This window comes from Pituophis catenifer, unplaced genomic scaffold (assembly GCF_029215685.1).
Source record: "Pituophis catenifer annectens isolate HBS135680 unplaced genomic scaffold, rPitCat1.0.hap2 SCAF_1, whole genome shotgun sequence".
NCBI classification, from domain to species: domain Eukaryota; kingdom Metazoa; phylum Chordata; class Lepidosauria; order Squamata; family Colubridae; genus Pituophis; species Pituophis catenifer.
In genome coordinates, this window is record NW_027256881.1 from 104,129,290 (window position 1) to 104,134,751 (window position 5,462).

General features: G+C 38.3%; 1 pseudogene; it reads left to right on the forward strand.

Annotated features, from left to right (window-relative positions):
* Positions 1 to 631: 631 nt before the first annotated feature.
* Positions 632 to 2,157, forward strand: LOC139308449 (E3 SUMO-protein ligase KIAA1586-like; annotated as a pseudogene).
* The last annotated feature ends 3,305 nt before the right edge of the window (positions 2,158 to 5,462 follow it).

Sequence of the window (5,462 nt, forward strand, 5' to 3'; positions counted from 1 at the left end):
TGTGAGGTTTCTGCTTGATGCAGGGGGCATTTTGGGTCTAGCACAGCTGCTTTTACATTGTGGGTGAGCCAGTTGTGTTGTGTTGTGTTGTGTGTGTGTAAAGTATGAAAGTTGGTTTTTTTGGCCTTTTTGTGGCTGTGTGAGGTTCCTGCTTGTTGCAGGGGGCATTTTGGGTCTAGCATGTGGGGAGCCAGTTGTGTTGTTTTGTGTTGTGTTGTGTTGTGTGAAAGTTGGTTTTTTGGGCTTTTTGAGGCTTTCTGTGTGCTTTTACTAACAAAGCTGCTTTTTTTTCTTGTGTCATCAACTAACAAAGCTGCTTTTTTTTCTTTTTGCAGTAGCTGCCACCTTTAACGGGAAGGATGAAAAGGCAACAGACTTTGATAGGTTTCTTGGCCAAGAAACCAAAACTTGAACAACCACCAGCAGAAGTGGAACAAAAACTATCCCCTGTGCCACAAGCACCACCACCTGAAACCGGAGAAAGCAGCAAATCAAGTATAGAGTCACCCGCCGCACCCAAAATTGGAAGCATTCTTCCAGACTGCTGGACCATGCAACAGTACAGCTACTTCCAAGAGAAATTTCAAACAAGAAACTGGGTTGTACATACTGTGCGAAACATGGCTTCACAATGGAGAGTGGTATTCATGTGTCCAAAGAGTGGAAGCTTTTCAAGATTGAGCTGGATGGGAAAAACAAGGAAGTGCACCAGGTGTCTCTCCGGAAGAAAATGAGAGAACATTTCATATCGAAATTGCACACCATTTGTAGAGACAACGTAAAACAAGCTAAGCAGGAAGCCATAACAAAAGCAATGGACAAGATTTCTGAAAGACAATTTGGCACCACTTCTAAAATGTTCAAAACTGTTTACAGCCTGGCAAAAGCATGCATACCAATTTCAAGCATAGAAGAATTGATAGAATTACAAACTGAAAATGGAGTAGAACTGGGAGTAGGATTGCATTCAAGGCCACCAGTTGTGAAAATAGTTGAGTGCATTACAAATGAAATTAAAACCCAAATGTTTTCCAGCATCATTGCACGGAATCTGAAGATATGTCTGATCATTGATGAAGCCTCAACAGTATCCTGCAAACCAGTTCTGATAGTTTTCTTAAAAGTTGAGGACTCAGAGGACCCACCAAATATTTTTGTCGAGCTTGTTGAATTGAAGAAACAAGATGCAGAGACAATATGTTCTGCAGTTTTTGAAAGTTTACGTAAGGTTGACTTTACCTACAAAAAAATTTGATAGTGTTCTGCTCTGATGGTGCCAGCGTTATGCTTGGGAGAAAATCTCAAGTGAGCACCAGAATAGCAAATGAGTTTCCAAACATCATCATATGGCACTGCTTGAACCATCGTCTCCAACTTGTTTTAGATGATGCCATAAAGGAAATAAAACAAGTAAATCATTTTAAAATTTTTATTGATAAGATATGCTCTATTTTCCAGCAGTCCAATAAAAACCAAATTGAACTTGATGAAATATCTGAAGAACTTGAAATTAACATCATAAGGATTGGTCGAATTTTTGGGCCAAGATGGGCTATCTGTAGTTTACGGGCAACCATAGCTGTGTGGCGTGCCTATCCTGTGCTACATCAATATTTTCATGGGAATGCAAAATACTCAGGTATGTCTGCCCGTCTGGAAAATAAATATTTCTTAAATGATTTAGCATTGATAATAGACATTTTGGAGGAAATTTCACTTCTTTCAACTGCACTGCAAGCACGCAATACGGACATAATAAAAGCTGAAAAACTGGTGAGAAGATCAATAAAGGCATTTGAACTGTTAGCAAGGGGAAAGGGCCCATACGAAAGAAAAGTTGAAGAACTAATTACCTCAGAAACCTTCAGGAATATAAACTTCATAGAAAACCATCGATTTGTTGGTCTTCATCGAGAAAGACTTTTACAAAGTATCATCAAAAATTTGCAGAAACGACTGATGGACTCTGAGCATTTAAAAACTGGGAACCAACTGCAAGACACCACAAACAAACTACAGTTTCTACAGTTTTTGGTGCCAGAGTACTGGGATTTTGAGGAAATAGTCATTCCTTGGGTAGCAGCTGAAGAACAACTGCGCATATTTAGTGATATTTTCAACTACAACATTATAGAGATTTTGTGGAGAATGTCATAAAAGATTCGAAGAGGTATTGCAATTCCTGACAATATCAAAAAAGCAAAGATATTGTCAGAATAATTGCAGTGAGTTCTGCAGAAGCGGAAATGGGTTTTTCGAAAATGAACCTGATATGTTCAGAGACCAGAAGTCGCATAGCCATTTCCAATCTAACCAGCCTCATGACCATCAGCGTTACCGGACTACCTCTTCCAAAATGGGACCCTATTCCTGCAGTGAAAAAATGGTTCAGAGAACACCATCGCTCAGCCAATGATCTGCGCATCAAGTGCAAGAAAAGTGGAAGTGAGGAGAGTGCCACTGAAATAGCTATGTGGAAACATCTCAAAGCTAAAGACGACTAATAGTTTTATGTAAGCATTTATGTACCTCTTTTATTGTTTTTTATTGTTTTGTGTATTTCTCTTATTTGCGTATTAAATGGTTAAATTTGTATATCATGTTATATCTCCTTGTAGGTCATTATTATCATTGGTGCAAGAAGCGATGTTGAAGACAACCTTTTTATTGCTTTTATGTAAGTATTTGTGTACCTCTTATTGTTTTGTGTACTTCGTTTATTATTTAAGAATTTATTGCATGAAATAATTGGTATATCTTCTTTTTGTAGGTCAAAAAAGGGCAAAGAAGTGACGTCGACTTGGCCACTCCCACCTGACCAACAAGCCATGCCCACCGGGTCACCTGACCACCAAGCCCCATCCACCAATTAAGCCACAGAACCGGTAGCGAAAATTTTTAGATTTCACCCCATGTGGCGAACCTATGGCATGCGTGCCACAGGTGGCATGTGGAGCCCTCCCTGCAGGCACAAGAGCCATCACCCAGTTCAGCTCCACTGCACATGCTCCAGCGCTTCCCGCCCAGCTGATTTTCAGGTCTCTGCCCTGCAAGCGGGAGACAAGCGGGCATGTGGGAGGGGCTACCTTTCTCCTCACTTTCTGCTGCCCATGCCTTCCCAGATCTCCGGAGATTCCCCTCCCAGTGCTGTTTTGGGAGGTGAGGCTTCCCCCCCCCAGCCTGTTTTAGGAGGCAAGGCTCCCCCCGCAGTGCTGTTTTGGGATGTGAGGCCAAAAGGGGGTTCACGTGTGCATGTGCAGGGTCGTGCACACATGTGCAGGGGGCAGGGTGTGTGGGAGGAGCATTGCATTATGGGTGTGGGCACGCATGCATGCACTGTTGCACACGCATACACTGTCGCGTGCGCACACATACTTTTGGCACCCAAGGGGAAAAAGGTTAGCCATCACTGCCTTATCCCATTTCAGACAAGTGACTGTCCAGTCTCTTCTTAAAAATCTCCAGTGATGAAGCACCCACAACTTCTGAAGGCAAGCTGGTCCTTCCTCACTGTTAGGAATTAATTCCAGTTTGCTTCTCCCCTTGTTGCTTCCTGCAAGTTTTCCTATATTCAGAATCTCTGCATCTCATTTTTCTCCTTTTTATCACCATGAAAAGGATCTTCCTCGTGGGTATAGGCATTGCTTTTCTGACTTTCTTATAGACAACACTGTATATTTGATAAGGAATATTTATGTTTCTGTTGCTTCACTCAAGAAATTTGAGCCTGGCCTAATTTTCCCCCTCTTTTATAAAAGATTTTAAAATTTTAAATATCTTTTAGTATTTATATATTCAATTTTAAATTGGTTTTAAAAGTTTGGGGTTTTAAATTTGTCAGGGCCAAAATTATTTAATTTGATTTTATTCTATTTTTTAAATTTTGTATTGCATGTGTTTTTATTGTTTGGCTGTGCACCACCCTGAGTCCTTCGGGAGTAGGGCGGTATAGAAATCTAATAAATAAAAATAAATAAATAAAAATAAAATAATTTTTCGTTAAGGAGCTTTTATGAATGTAGGTGCAATGTTCTTATGTAATTGCTGTTATATTCAGTTTTGATAGAGACTCAGACAAAATAACAGTGTCCTGTACCTCCATTTCACTCTGATGATAATAGAACTGTTTCTCTTCATCATCTCTATGCATAATAAGTCCATAAGAGTATGGTAGAGATTCTTTGAACTGGAGACAAATATCATTCCTGCAGCAAAAGTCTCATGATTTATTCAATATTGCTATAGAAAAGGATCCTTTCCTATTATATACTCAAATGTTCAGGTTTCTTGCTGCTATGTCACCCAGAATTTTGCTTAATGAAATTCTGTTTTTTCCTCAGAATAGAACTCTGGCTATTCTTAAATGCATTTTATTTTCAATGGTACATTCTTGTACCTCTACAAATAGAATAAGGCTGAAGAATGTCAATAAGATAAAATGTTTTACTTTATTACCTAGGGGAACACTTAATTAAAATCAATAAAGAAGACTCATGTGAAAAAAGAATTCCAAATGCATCTGATGTTCTTCTTATCTCTTCTTAAAAGCATGTCAATTTTTTTTCTTATTGATTTAAAATGAAATGATGCTATATTTACATACCCTGTGGCCACAGTCAAATTGTTGGTAAAAATGAATAAATCTAAGGTAGTAAAAGTGAGGAATTGATCTACAATTTTATTCAAATCTTCCCCAGACATCTGTAAAAGCTAATAAGAATAATAATTATTTAATATATAAATATATCAATTATTTTTAACCCAAACAGGAAAATGAAAGCCCTGTATAAAAATAAAATATTAAAACAAATTAATATAAGAGTTGTTTATTGGCAGAGCTATTCCTTAAATCAAATCATAAAATACAGTACGTTCTGTATTAAAAGCCAATAAACAGAACAAAATGATAAATGATAAACAAAGGAGACAATGACATACAGTGGCTTATATGTTAAATTAAAACAAGTTAAAGTTGATTCCAAAATGTAAACTATAATCTTGGTTAAAGATCCCAAGCTGCGATTGGATAAAATAAAAGAAGATTCACCTTAGGCTCCTGGAGGGAATAATTTTGATAAATCAATAGATAAATAGATCAAATCATAGAACATAGAATAATAGCGTTGGAAGGGACTTCAAAGGTCTTCTAATCCAACTCCCTGCTCAAGCAGGAGACCCTATACCATTTCAGACAAATGGTTGTCCAGACTCTTTTTTAAAGCCTCCAATAATGGAGCACTCACAACTTCTGGAAGCAAGCTACTCCATTAGTTGATTCCTCTCACCATTTGGAAATTTCTCTTTAGCTGTAGATTGCTTCCCTCCTTGGTTAGTTTCCAACCATTGTTTCTTGTTTGGATTTTTGATGCCTTGGAAAACAGTTTGGCCCCCTTGTCTTTGTAGGAGCCCCTCAAATATTGGAACAGTGCTATTATGTCACCCCTAGTCCATTTTTTCATTAG